Consider the following 14,097-nt stretch of genomic DNA (forward strand, 5'->3'; position numbering starts at 1 on the left):
TTCATTAGATTTCACATTGACTGTTAAAAGGTCACATTCCTAGGAGAGGTTGAAACTATAATTGGCTTCGTTTGCTGTTGTGTAGAGTAAATGACTCCAGTTTGGTCTTGTTTTTTCTTTTTAGCAGAAGTGACCAATGCAGGCATCTATTAGACATAAAGATTTGTAAGGACTTGGTAGGATAAAACAAACTTATGCTTGGGAGCGTCAATTAATAAGGAATTCTAAGTGGAATTTGGGCTGGGGTAGTAAATCAGTTAAAGTAACAAGGGTTTTTTTAATAAAAAGCTTTTGTGGGGGGGGCAGCCCAGGTGGCTCCGTGGTTTAGCACTGCCTTTAGCCCAGGGTGTGATCCTGGAGATCTGGGATCCTGTGTCACGTCAGGGTCCCTGCAGGGAGCCTGCTTCTCCCTCTGTGTCTGTGCCTCTCTCTCTGTCTCTCATGAATACATAAATAAAAGCTTAAAAAAAATAAAAAAAGCTTCTTTGGCTCTGAATTCCTCTCTCTGATGATAAGGATGTCTCTACCTCCTCGTGCAGGAAGGGTACCTTTCACATGGGACATTATTTCCTACTTTCTGGAGGGTCAAGAGGGTCAGAGTGTTCTTGCACTGACTGTTTCTTAAATAACTTTAATTCAGAATAATCAGTATGCCACTGTGGCATATCTTGAGGCAGCGTGTCCTAAGGCCCCAGTGCTTTCAAGAATTCAAAAATAGAGATGTAAAACTGGGCAATATCTACAGACAATAATCCATTCCATCCACTAAACTATTCATTTACATTTTGATGGATGTGAGTCATTTATATAGTTATCACCTTTCTACAATTTAGAGTTGTAAAATAGCTCAAAGACATTGAAAGACATAAGCTCCCAGGGAATCAGATAGCCTTGGAAGGGTGTACCAGATGGGATACCCAGAAAATAATTTTATTTGGTTTATTTCACAGTTTTCCACAAATTTTCCTGACAGAAGTAAAGAAATACTCTCTGAGCAGTCTATGAAGAAGCAGAATGTAGTTTGCACACTGACCAAGTCTTCTGAATCAACAGAAAAATGGTATTTTATGGCAACACTGCTTGCTACCCAGGAGATAAGTGATGAGTCATATGGGGTTGCATCTTTTAAGTACAAGAGTACTGATCTTTACTGGGGAAAGAACAATCGAAGGGAAATTTGATGAAATTTGCCTTGGGAGAGGAATAGGCTTAATTTAGCAGACATTTCAGTTACAAAATGTTCAGCTACAGATCAAAAGTATTGAGAAAAAAGCAAGTTCATAAAACTTTCTTAATTCAGAATCCCTAATTTAGATTTTCATAATGAATTTTGACATGAGGTAGAATGATTACTTTTATTTACTTTTTAACAGCTGTTTTGAGATATAATTCACATACCATGGAATTCACCTATTTAAAATGTATAAGTTTTTTGTTATATTTCCAAGATGTGCAGCCATAATCATAATATAATTTTCATTCCCCCTAAAAGAAACTTAGGACCTTTTAACAGTTACTGCCCACTCCCACCCTGTTCTGTCCCCCCAAGCCCTAAGGAATCACTCATCTATGTCCTCTCTTTATGGATTTGTGTGTTCTGGACATTTCATATCCATGGAATCATATAGTATATGTTTTGTGACTGGATTCTTTCGCTTATCACTTGACATAATGCTTTCAAGGTTTACTCATCAGTACTTTATTCCTTTTATTGCCTAATAATACTCCATTGTATGGAAGTGATCTTGTGATTGATAATACATCTATATTTGGTCTTTGCCTCCATTTCTGGCACAGAGCTCCTGAAAACCTTGGAATTTCCTGGGGTGCCTGGTTGGCTCGGTTGGTTAAACTTCTGACTCTTGGTTTTGGCTCAGGTCATGATCTCATGGATCTTGAGATCAAACCGGGCATTGGCCTCCAGGGAATCTGTTTGAATATTCTCTCCTTCTGTCCCCACTTGAATGTGCACGTGCCCCACATATGGGAGTACTTGCTCTCTCAAATAAATCTTAGGAAAAAAACCTTGAAATTTCCTAAGTGAAGAGTTTGATAAAGGTGGCTGTCCTTTGTTAAGTTAATGAGGTGGGTTTTGAAAAACACCTAAGGAGGGGAGGGGTTGGTTGCCAGGAAAGCCAGCCCTGTGATTAGAGGGTTGGACCTTTCAGTCCCACCCACTGACCTCTGGGGAGTGGGGAGGGGCTAGGGGTCAAAACAGTTGCCATGGCTAGTGATTTAATCAACCATGCCTATATAATGAAGCCTCCATAAAAACCTAAAAGGATGGGCAGGATTCAGAGAGCTTCTGGGTTGGTGAACAAGTGGAGGTGCTGGGAGAGTGGTTAGCTTGGAGAGAGCATGGCTGCTCTGTGTCCTTTCCCCACACCTTGCCCTGTGCATCTCTCCCATCTGGCAGTTGCTGAGTTATACCCTTTTTTTAAAAAAAGATTGTATTTATTTGAGATAGAAAGAGAGAGCACAAGCAGAGGGCAGAGGGAGAGGGAGAAGCAGACTCCTCACTGAGCAGGGAATGTGATGTGGGGCTCAATACCAGGACCCTGACATCATGACCTGAGCTGAAGGCAGATGCCTAACTGAGGTACCCAGGTGCCCCGAGTTAATCCTTTCAGAACAAACTGGCAATCTAGTAAAAAAAAAAAAAAAAATTATATATATATATATATATATATATTTTTACTGTGTTCTGTGAGCTGCTGTAGCAAATTAATTAAACCTCTTTCAGTTAATTTCTGAGAAAGTCATAGGACCTTTAATTTATAGCCAGTTGGTCAGATGTACCTTGAACATTCAAACCTGGACTTGGCATCCTGAGTTGGAAGGGATTGTTAGAGCCTCCAGTGTGTAGCCAGTCAGTCAGAAGCATAGATAACAATCTGGGGTTGCAAGTGCTGTCTGAAGTGGGGTAAGGGAGCAGGACTGAACCCTTAACCCATGGAATCTGAAGCTATCTTGGGGTAGGTAGTGTTAGAATTGAGTTGAATACCAGCAGCGTGCCTGACAATTGCTTAGTGTTCTGCGGGAGCAACCCCCCTGCCCTGAAACACACACATTGGAGTTGGGCCCAAGAGAACAGTAAAAGAGTGAATGTACCAAATCTTAAATCATTTATCAGTTGATGAACATTTACGTTGTTTCCACTTTGGTTATTTTGATACAAGGCTGCTGTGAACATTTGTATGCAATTTTTAAAAAAGATGTATTTATTTGAGAGACAGAGAGCAGAGGATGTGGGATGTGGAGGGGAAGAGGGAAAGGGAGAGAATCTCAAGCAGACTCCCCAGTGATCATGGAGCCTGACTCGGGGCTTGATCCCAGGACCCTGAGATCATGACCTGAGCCTAAATCAAGAGTTGGACATTCAACCAACTGAGCCACCGAGGTTTCCCTGTGTATAAGTTTTTATGTGGACTTAAATTTTCATTTCTCTTGGATATATACCCAGGAATCAAATTGTTAGATCATATGGCAACACAATTTTTAGCCTTTTTTTTTTTTTTAAATTTATGATAGTCACACACAGAGAGAGAGAGAGCAGAGTCACAGGCAGAGGGAGAAGCAGGCTCCATGCACCGGAAGCCCGACGTGGGATTCGATCCCGGGTCTCTAGGATCGCGCCCTGGGCCAAATGCAGGCTCTAAACCGCTGCACCACCCAGGGATCCCCAATTTTTAGCTTTTTAAAGAATTACTCAACTGTTTTACAAAGCAACTGTACCATTTTATATTCATACTAGCAGTGTATGAGGGTTCCAAGTTTTCCACATCCTCTACAACACTTGTTAATGTCTATCTTTGTGATTATGGCTTATCCTAGTAAGTGTGAATTGGTATCTCATAGTGGTTTTGATTTGCATTTTCCTGATGATTAATGATCTTGAGCATCTTTTCATGTACTTATTGGTCATTTGTATATTTTCTTTGGAAAAAAGTGTATTCAAATCCTTTGCCCATCTTTTTAGTTATTAGTCTTTTTATTATTGAGTAGTAAAAGTTTTTTGCATATTCTGGATGCTGGTCAGATATATAATTTGCAAATGTTTTCTCTAGTGGGTTTATTTTTGTTTTTTTTGATGGTGTATTTTGAGCACACAATTATTAATATTGATGATATCTGATTTATTTATTTTTCTTTTGTCATTTGTGTTTTTGGTGTTATATTTGAGGAATCATTCCTGACTAAAGGGCATGAAGATGTATGCCTATGATTTCTTCTAAGTATTTTATAGTTTTAGCTTTTACATTTAGGTCTGTGATCCATGTTAAGTTAATTTTTCTGTATAGTGTGAGGGGTATAGTGCAGTAGGGGTCCTACTTCACTCATTTGTGTGTTGTCCTAGCTCCAGTTATTAAAAAGACCATCTTTCCTCCACTTACCATTCTGGTCAAAACTCAATTGACCATAAGTGTAAGGGCTCATTTCTTGACTTGAAATTCTATTCCATTATTATAAAAATATATATCTGTATGCCAGGTTTGTAGTTCTGTCCTGATTACTTTAACTTTGTAGAAAATTTAGAAATTGGAAAATGTGGGTTCTCCAATTTGTTCTTCTTTTTCAGATCCTTTTGGCTGTGATGTTGGTTTTTTTTTTTTTTTTTCATTTTATATGAATTTTCGGTTCAGTTTGTTAATTTCTGGGGGGAAAAAAGGCAGTTGGGATTTTGATAGGAAGTGCATTATATTTATAGATCTAGCGATGCCTGGGTGGCTCAGTAGTTGAGCTGCTTGGGGTATGATCCCGGAGTCCTGGGATCGAGTTCCGACATAGGGCTCCCTGTATGGAGCCTGCTTCTCCCTCTGCTTATGTCTCTGCCTCTCTCTGTCTCTCATGAATAAATAAATAATATCTTTAAAAAATAAATTTATAAATCTAAACAATACTTTTAGAATTTAATGAAAAGATTTTTAAAAATGAACTGTTATTTTCTGATACCTGAACTTTATCCATTCTCTTGTAAACTGTTACTATATTTTACTTTATTAAATAGAGTAGATCTGTTAAGACCTTTGCTGATAGCACATTGGCATTGATTTATTTATAATGCACATTTCACAGATGTGTTAGATCTTCCCTCCCTAGTTCAATTTACAATTGCATAATTTTATAGACTCTGTATGGAAAGGCAAAAGATGGGGAGAGGGTGATAAGATTTGTTATAAAAATTGTGTAACACAGTCTGGTAATGAAAGGACCTGTCTTTTGCCTGTATATTCATGTTCCAATGTGTTGTATTTCATGTTCTAATGTGCTTCATCAAGCACATGATGTTAAATAGATTGGAAGTTTTTGTTGAGTTTTCCTCATAATTAATGTAAACAGATGTAATGAATTCTAATGTCAAAAATTGTTTTCAGGGAGATTAAATTTCTTTTTTTCTTTATTCAAATGTTATGAAACTGGGAAGTGCTGTTTTAATGAAGAGTATTGTTTTTCGTTTTGAACATAATCTCAAGATCTTATTGTCTTCGTAAAACCAAATATAAAGCTTAGAACTGGATCACTTGACCCTTTATCTTCTTATCTCCTCCCAGTTAAAAATTCTTGCATCTCTTAACAGCTAGCATTTTCTTAGATATGCAGTTGGGCTCAACACATTCAAGCCTCAGCACAATCTTCTTTATAGTTTTAGGTTTTTTTCCCCAGAAAATCAGCTTAGTCTGCCTATCATAGCCACTCTGCTTCCTGGGCATACAGAGAATCCTTAGCCTTCTTGTATTGTGTCACTTTGTGGGGTTGGTGCTTGCCACACTTTTTACAGAAAGCCTAGCAGGTTTTAGGAACATTCACTATGAGAGAGCACTATCAGCATGGAAAAGCAATAATGCATATATTTTTTTTAATTTAGCAGGTATGTATGTATGTACATATTTATTATCTTTTTTTAAAGATTTTATTTATTTATTTATTCACGAGAGACACAGAGAGAGAGGCAGAGACACACAGGCAGAGAGAGAAGCAGGCTCCATGCAGGGAGCCCAATGTGGGACTTGATCCTGGGACTCCAGGATTATGCCCTGAGCCAAAGGCAGATGCTCAACCACTGAGCCACCCAGGCGTCCCAATAATAAATATTTTGAATGAACCCTTTATATCACCCTAAACTCTAGAAAAGCAAATGCATTTGAATGAAAAACAGAGTTCCTTTTAAGAATCTAGAATTATAAACCCAGAGAATGTCTCATGTATATCTGAGATTATGCTTGGTTTTATAATGAAATTGCCAGATCAAATAATTTATTATTTAAGATGCTATAAATTAATCTTGAATATAAAGGCAGTTATTACAGACAGAAGTCTTTTTTTAAAAAAATATTTTATTTATTTATTCATGGGAAACACAGAGAGAGAGAGGCAGAGAGACACAGGCAGAGGAAGAAGCAGACTCCATGCAGGGAGCCCAATGTGGGACTCAATCCCGGGATAGTGGGATCATGCCCTGAGCCAAAGGCAGATACTCAATCGCTGAGCCACCCAGGCATCCTTACAGACAAAAGTCTTAAAAATATTGACCACAAAGCTGTCACTCATGATCTACCAATAAAATGAAAGACATTTAGGTTGCAAAGACAAACTCAAAATACCTATGATCCACACTGATTTGGCTTTGAAGCAGATTGGCCTTCCAGAGCTACACAGAAAGTGGAGCATAATGAGCCAGGCAGGACTTGAACTTGTACACATGATCCAACAATAAAGAGGGATTAACATGTGCAACACAGTGCCTTAAAGAAATCATAGATTTGAACTGAATTGATGTTGAATTCTTGGAACTGGCTGTAAAGTGTAATCAGGAAAAATAATCGTGTTAAAAGCTTGTTTTCCAAAGGCAGAGCCATTTGATATTGTGAAACTGTGAAGCACAAGAATAACTTGGGGACATGGCAGCATGAATGACTAGGAAAAGTTCTCATTCCTGTAATTAGAAAGGTGATATGCTGTGCTCAGAACACAGTTCTGGTTTCCTAAGGACTCAGGAACTGTCATGTAGCCTATTCAATTTTCTTTTTAAGATTTTATTTATTTATTCATGAGAGACACAGGCAGAGGGAGAAGCAGGCTCCCTGTGGGGACCAATGTGGGACTTGACCCCAGGACCCTGGGATCACAACCTGAGCCAAAGGCAGATGCTCAACCACTGAACCGCCCATGTAACCTATTCAAATGAACTTTTTCAGTCCTGGTAAAGAAGGATGTACATCATGGGTATATTGAGGCCAAGATTTTCCCAAGTATTTGTGGTGGCTCATTCCATTCCCACTCTTCCTGCTGTTAGAAGTTTCTTCACAAAGTCTTGCCTTTGACACAACTAGATGGTTCTCAAAGTATTGACACATTTAGTTGGGTTAGACAGGGGCTAATCTTTCTCATTGGGGTAACTAGAACTAGAATGAAGCAGTTTTTATTTAGTTATTAATTAATTATTAATTGAAAGAATGCTCAGTGATCACTATAATCTACTAAGTCATGCTAGAATTTGGAGATATGGAGATGGGTGGGATCTAGGGCTCCTGGTCTGGTGGAGAGACCCACATGCCAGATTTCTGGAAGAATACTGCTATCATTCAGTGAGTGAAGGACTAAGGAAGAATAAGTTTTGGAGGACAGTGAGTTTCATTTGGAGATACTGAGTCTGTGAAGCCTGTTGAGCATCCAAGTAGAGATACCTGGTGGACATTTGGAACTATATCTGAATCCCAGGAGAGAAGTTCAAATAGGAAGTCTAGCTTTGTGAGTCATCATTTTATATATATATTTTTTTCATTTTATATATGTTAATTGAAGTCACTGGCACTGATTGAGTCACACAGAGATTCTATAGAGTAAAGAAGAGAGAAAAAGATTAGAACTGAATCCCTTTGAGAATCCTTCCAATTTCATTGGTGACATCTGATGAATACTATTGTCTAAATACACATTGCTCTCACATTGAATTTACATTTGAAAAGCATGAATAAACTTGCAAAACACAAAGGGAGATTATCATAGCAACTACAGATACTGGACATTTTGAAAGTAAAATTTAAAATTTAGGCCAGTAACAAAATCCAGAGTATTGGGACACCTGGGTGGCTCAGTGGTTGAGCATCTGCCTTTGGCTCAGAGGGTGGTCCTGGGCGGGATGGAGTCCTGCATTGGGCTTCCTGCACGGGGCCTGCTTCTCCCTCTGCCTGTGTCTCTGCCTCTCTCTCTCTCTCTGTGTCTCTCATGAATAAATAAATAAAATCTTAAAAAAAAAAAAATCCAGAGTACCTTCAGAATCAGAGAGGAAGTTAAAGCATTAGCTATATTAAGGGACTAATATAGATAATGCAGTCAGAGTTTCCAAACTCCAAGTAAGCTCTAATAATTTTGACTGTTGTTTTTTTTTTTAAGATTTTATTTATTCATGAGAGACACACAGAGAATGAGAGAGAGAGAGAGAGGCAGAGACACAGGCTCTACGCAGGGAGCCCGACATGGGACTCGATCCCGGGTCTCCAGGATCATACCCTGGTTTGAAGGCAGTGCTAAACCGCTAAGCCACCGGGGCTGCCCAATTTTGACTGTTCTTATGGGAACTATGGGATATAATATTTGAAGTCAGAACTGTCTGGAATTTATGATTGAGATCAATATAGAACACTCAAGTAACAAAAGGACTATTCAGACAAAAAGTAGGCAAATTAAGAGGTTTTCTGGGATCCAGATTTACTGATATCATTGAGATGGGTTGAATTCTTAAATAAATCTCAGTTATTATGATGTAATAAACTTCCTCAAAATTTAGTGGCTTAAAACAATAACAGCTTCTTACAGCTCATGGATTCTGTGAGTTGGCTGGGCTCTACTAGGTAGCATTTCTGCTAGATGGCTGTATTCACCTGGGAGCTCAGCTGGGGTTGGAATGTCCAAGATGGTATCACATACACATCTGGCTTATGCTGGAATGGTTGGGGGCTGGCTAGGCCTCTCTTTTCTTATTTAGTGGCTTAGCATGAGCTGTTTAACCTATCAGCTGATTCCCAAAAACACAAAAGCAGAAACTATAAGTCTTTTTTTAAAGATTTATTTACTTATTTTGGGGACGCCTGAGTGGCTCAGGGGTTGGGCTCTCTACCTTCGGCTCAGGGCGTGATCCCGAGGTCCAGGATCGAGTCCCACATCAGGCTCCTTGCGGGGAGCCTGCTTCTCCCTTTGTCTGTGTCTTTGCCTCTCTCACTCTCTCTGTATCTCTCATGAATAAATAAAAATCTTTAAAAAAAAATAAAATAGGGCAGCCCCGGTGGCGCAGCGGTTTAGCGCCGCCTGCAGCCTGGGGTGTGATCCTGGAGACCCGGGATCGGTATCGAGTCCCACATCGGGCTCCCTGCATGAAGCCTGCTACTCCCTCTGCCTGTGTCTCTGCCTCTCTCTTCACTCTCTCTGAATGAATGAATAAATAAATCTTAAAAAAGAAAAAAAAATATTTATTTACTTATTTTGAGAGAGTTTGCAAGAGTGAGCACACACGAGAGGGAGGGGCAGAGGGAGAGGGAGAGAGAATTCCAAGCAGACTCCACATTGATCGCAGCTTGATGTGGGGCTTAATCTCATGACCCTGAGATCACTGTCTGAACTAAGACCAAGGGTTCGATGCTTAATGGACTGTGTCATCCAGGCATCCTGAAACTACAAGTCGTCATCTTTTTTTTTTTTTTTAAGATTTTGTTTATTCATTCACGATACACACACACACACACACACACACACATATATATATATAGAGAGAGAGAGGCAGAGACACAGGCAGAGGGAGAAGCAGGCTCCCTGCAGGGAACCCGGCTCAGGACTTGATTCCAGGACTCCGTGATAGCGCCCTGGGCCAAAGGCAGGTGCCAAACCACTGAGCTACCCAGGGATCCCCACTACAAGTCTTCTTAAGGCCTTAAGGTTCTTGTAGTTCTTAGGAATACTAGAATGTCACTTTGGTCTCATTCTATTGACAAAAGCAAGTTATAAGACCAGTCCTAGGGAAAATAGGCTCTACCTCTTGATGAGAGGAGTGATGTGTGTACAGGGATCGGGGGAATTTTTGGTGGTCATCTTTGGAAAAGATCCACCACAAGTGTTGATTTCCCTTTTTTCCACTTGGCTGTAAGTACTACAGTCTTCTGCAGGACACTTTGAGTAGGACATTATGCTTGGTCCTCACTTTGGGTGAACCCCAAGAGTTCCTGATGGCACTGTAGTTCCTATGACTTTCTAATATATTTTACGGAAAAAAAATCCACTGAAAGGAAGTTCATAAAAATGTATAGGGCCTTCGCAAACAGACTTTTGCCATTAAGTTACCTAAGCTTCTCTCTTTTCCTTCTTCTCAATGTTCACCAGGTTTCTTTCAGTATGTTTTTCTTCTAATGAAGTAAAGGAATTGTTATATTGTGAAATTCTATGATAACATCTTTTCCGGGTACATTGATAGCCGAGTTGGTAGTGCTGGGAGTAGAGGAGGAGGAATATGTTGAGTTATTTCAAGGGTGGGAGAGCAGGTGGTTTGGGGGACATGATCTGTCATTAACTGGGTGTTTCAAGGGTGCCAGTCACCAGAGATGAGAGAGCAGAATGGGAGCTGAGGGCAAAGCACAAGCCAGCACCTTGCAAACCCCCCTCCCCCTGCCCCACCCCCCCATGGGATATGTGTGAAGTTCCTCAGGCACTCCTAGCTGCCCTAGAACAAAGGCAAGGGGAAAACAAATGGTCAACTGATAGAGATCACTGTCATGCAGGACATGAGTCTCCCATCAGTTTGCAACTGTCTTAATGATTTACAAGGAAAAAGCAATCTCCAGAAAACTAGAGACTCAGTTTTCTTGGAGCCCTAACATCACCCTCCCCTCCATAGGATAGAAAAGCTTAGAAATGTGAGTTACTTCTCATACCCCAGTACAACTCTTTCTACCCATGGGTCCTGCCCTTGTGCTTTAATAAAAGCACCTTTTTGCACCAGAGATGTCTCACGAATTCTTTCTTGGCCACTGGCTCTAAACCCCACCCCTTCAAACCATATCAACCACTGCCCTTCTTTAGCTGTGAAGTAGATATGTACCTCCATCAGGAATCTGGAGCTTGGCCATAGCCTCAATGCTGTAGACTGCAGCTATGCTAATTACAGGTCAGCTTTATGATTATTGAAAAATAATAAAGGTGGAGTTTTGAACATTGGCATTTTTGCTGGGTGCTGAAGAACAGGCAGAGCTTGGTGGTCACATAGCTTAGGGTCAGATGAAGAATGGGAAAGAATGACTCTCAGGTGAAAGCAGGACATTCACAGCCTTTGGTCTTTTCTTTCTTGCAACAGTTTTCAAAAAGGCCCAGGTTGAGGAGGTAAAGGGGAGGGCAGAAAGAGAGAGAGAGAGAGAGAGAGAGAGAAGTGTAGTGGTAGAGTGGTTTGTATCACAAACTTTGTGATATTTTAGGATGTGCTATGTGTGATGGTTTGTGGAAAAGACAAATAGTCAAGGGAGCAGAATGGTGGGACTAGACAGCATGGATGAATGACTTCTCAAGTAGGATAAGGAAAAGCTCCTGGGAAATTTGGGATGCCTCAAAATTGGAGAGGAAGGTGGGTTTTAGTAAGAGTTGTGTGGTCTGCGTAGTTGCATCCCTTTATGTACAGAGTGGGGTTCTTGGTTGGAAAATGCTTTTTTAACAGTGGTGCCTCTCGGGCTCGCTGCTTTGATGACATTGCCTATCTTAGGGAACTCTGGACCCCAAATCTGTACTTGGGAAAATTGACTCTTTTTGTGCTGTTCCTATCTTGTTGTTATTTTCTCCTGGTGGTTTCTAATATAATTTTGGAAAATGTCAGTCTATATCCACTCTGTCATAGAAATACAAAGAAAAGAATTTTCTCTGAGTTGTTCAGCTAAAGGATAGAGGGAGAAAAGTATAGGGAAAGGTAGAGGGGCTGTCAAAATGAGATAACAAAAAGGTGAATACATAGCTAGGAAGTGAGAGGGTTGGTTTCTTACCGCAGTTACCACTTTGCTGCTGTTAAATTCCAGGCAAGAGCCTTTCTCTGCCTTTAAGGGTTTTACCTGAGTGCTATTTTCTTATGGCAATAATTCTCAACTGTAGCAGGGGGGACCATGTTTAGTTTGGAAGAGTTCTGTGTATGATGGTGATACTCTGTTCTCTTCCTTCTCCCTTCCCATCCAGTTGAGGAGGATTGCAGCATGGATTCTCCACCAGCTGCAGAATATTTAAACTCATGCATCAGACATTCAAGAACCTTTTTAATGTGGCTCCCCAGACCATACTTTGCACCTCCTCCTAGCTGAATGTATTACTGTGGCCAGTTCAGCATCTTGCAGACCTCATACTATTTCTTAGCTCCACTGCTTAGCACTATTGTGCTTGACTCTTCTCCTTCTCTTGCCAAAGGTTTTCCCATTCTTCAAGGCCCCACTCAGGTCCTTCTTATTTCATGAAGCCTTTCATAATGCTCCAGCCACACTGGTTGGACCTTGTTTCTAAATGGGAGTTATGTGGGGCCCCCAGTGGGAAGAGAGGACTGTGAATGCAGAGTCATAAACATTATTTACATGGAAACCTATTGATATCCTCTTATAGTTGAGTTAATCTAATGACATTAATGCTTTCGACACAGATTTCTAGTGGTATGAATAATTTTTTTCCCCTCAAATGGTTTCTGAAATCTCTTCTGCCCTCCCACCAAAACTTTCGAAGGTCCTTGATAAAGGAAATGTTATATAAATTGACCACGTGGCTACTACAACCAACAGTTAGTTTATCACTGCAAACTTGAAAATGATTGTTGGTCCCAACAACCTTGGAAAAGTGTATTTCGAAAAATGCTGTAGACTATAGCTATGCTAATTACAGGTAGACTACATATTTGGCTTTCTTTTTACTTCCATGGCGTTAATGAGTATTGTTGAAAATACTGCCTGTCCTAAGACATCTTATCTTAGATCCTTTCAATATGGTGCATCTCTAAGACTTTATTTCCAAGGGAGTCATTAACATCAGCGAATGCTACACATTTTTTGACTTTGCAACTAAATTTTAAATGGCTTATCATCTTATCATTCATTTAACAAATAATTACCGAGTGTACCACATAATCAGTATTCTGCACAATTTATCGCAGACGTGAAGATAAACAAGGCACAGTCTCTGCCTTGAAAGATTCTGTGTATAGGAATAGCCATAATATACATGTGGAAAGGAATGTAAAGGAAAATAAAAAGGAAAAGGTGCTATGAAAAAGGCTTAGCTAAAGTTTTGGGGCTGATAGTTCACTGTTGTTTGGGAGGATTATGGATGCCTTTTTTTTTTTTAAGATTTATTTATTTATTTGAGAGAGAGCAAGCACTTGAAAACGAGCCTTGGGGGAAGAGTAGAGGGAGAAGGGAAAGAGAGAATCCTCAAGCGGAGGATTGCTTCTTCATCCTCTCTGCTGAGCACGGAGCCCAATGCAGAGCTCAATCCCAGGACTCTGAGGTCATGACCTGAGCCAAAATCAAAAGATGCCTAACTGACTGAGTCACCCAGGCGCCCCATGGAAGAGTTTTTATTTTTTATTTCTAAGCTTTTATTTTTTTTTAAGATTTTATTTACTTATTTATTCATGAGAGAGAGAGAGAGAGAGGCAGAGACATAGGCAGAGGGAGAAGCAGGCTCCATGCCGGGAGCCCGACATGGGACTTGATCTCGGGACTCCAGGATTGCGCCCTGGGCCAAAGGCAGGCGCTAAACCGCTGAGCCACCCAGGGATCCCCTAAGATTTTATTTATGTTTCACAGAGAGAGAGCACAAGCAGGGGGAGTGGCAGAGGGAGAGGGAGAAGCAGGCTGCCCCCTGAGCAGGGAGCCTGATGCAGGACTAGATCCTTGGACCCCAGGATCACATCCTGAGCCAAAGGCAGATGCCTAACCACTGAGTGACCCAGGTATCCCCCTGGTTTCTTTCCAATCCAGTCTCCAGACTGAAGCCAGTATCATCTTTTCAAAATGCAAGTTTGATCACATCACCCCTCTACTTCTTGACCTTGAAGTTCTTCAGTGATTTTCCATTGTTCTATATTAAAAACCA

General features: G+C 40.4%; 1 pseudogene; it reads right to left on the reverse strand.

Annotated features, from left to right (window-relative positions):
• Positions 1–5,507: 5,507 nt before the first annotated feature.
• LOC144308962 (large ribosomal subunit protein eL42-like) lies at positions 5,508–11,114 on the reverse strand (annotated as a pseudogene).
• Between the last annotated feature and the right edge of the window lie 2,983 nt (positions 11,115–14,097).

This window comes from Canis aureus, chromosome X (genome assembly GCF_053574225.1).
Source record: "Canis aureus isolate CA01 chromosome X, VMU_Caureus_v.1.0, whole genome shotgun sequence".
Classification (NCBI taxonomy): domain Eukaryota; kingdom Metazoa; phylum Chordata; class Mammalia; order Carnivora; family Canidae; genus Canis; species Canis aureus.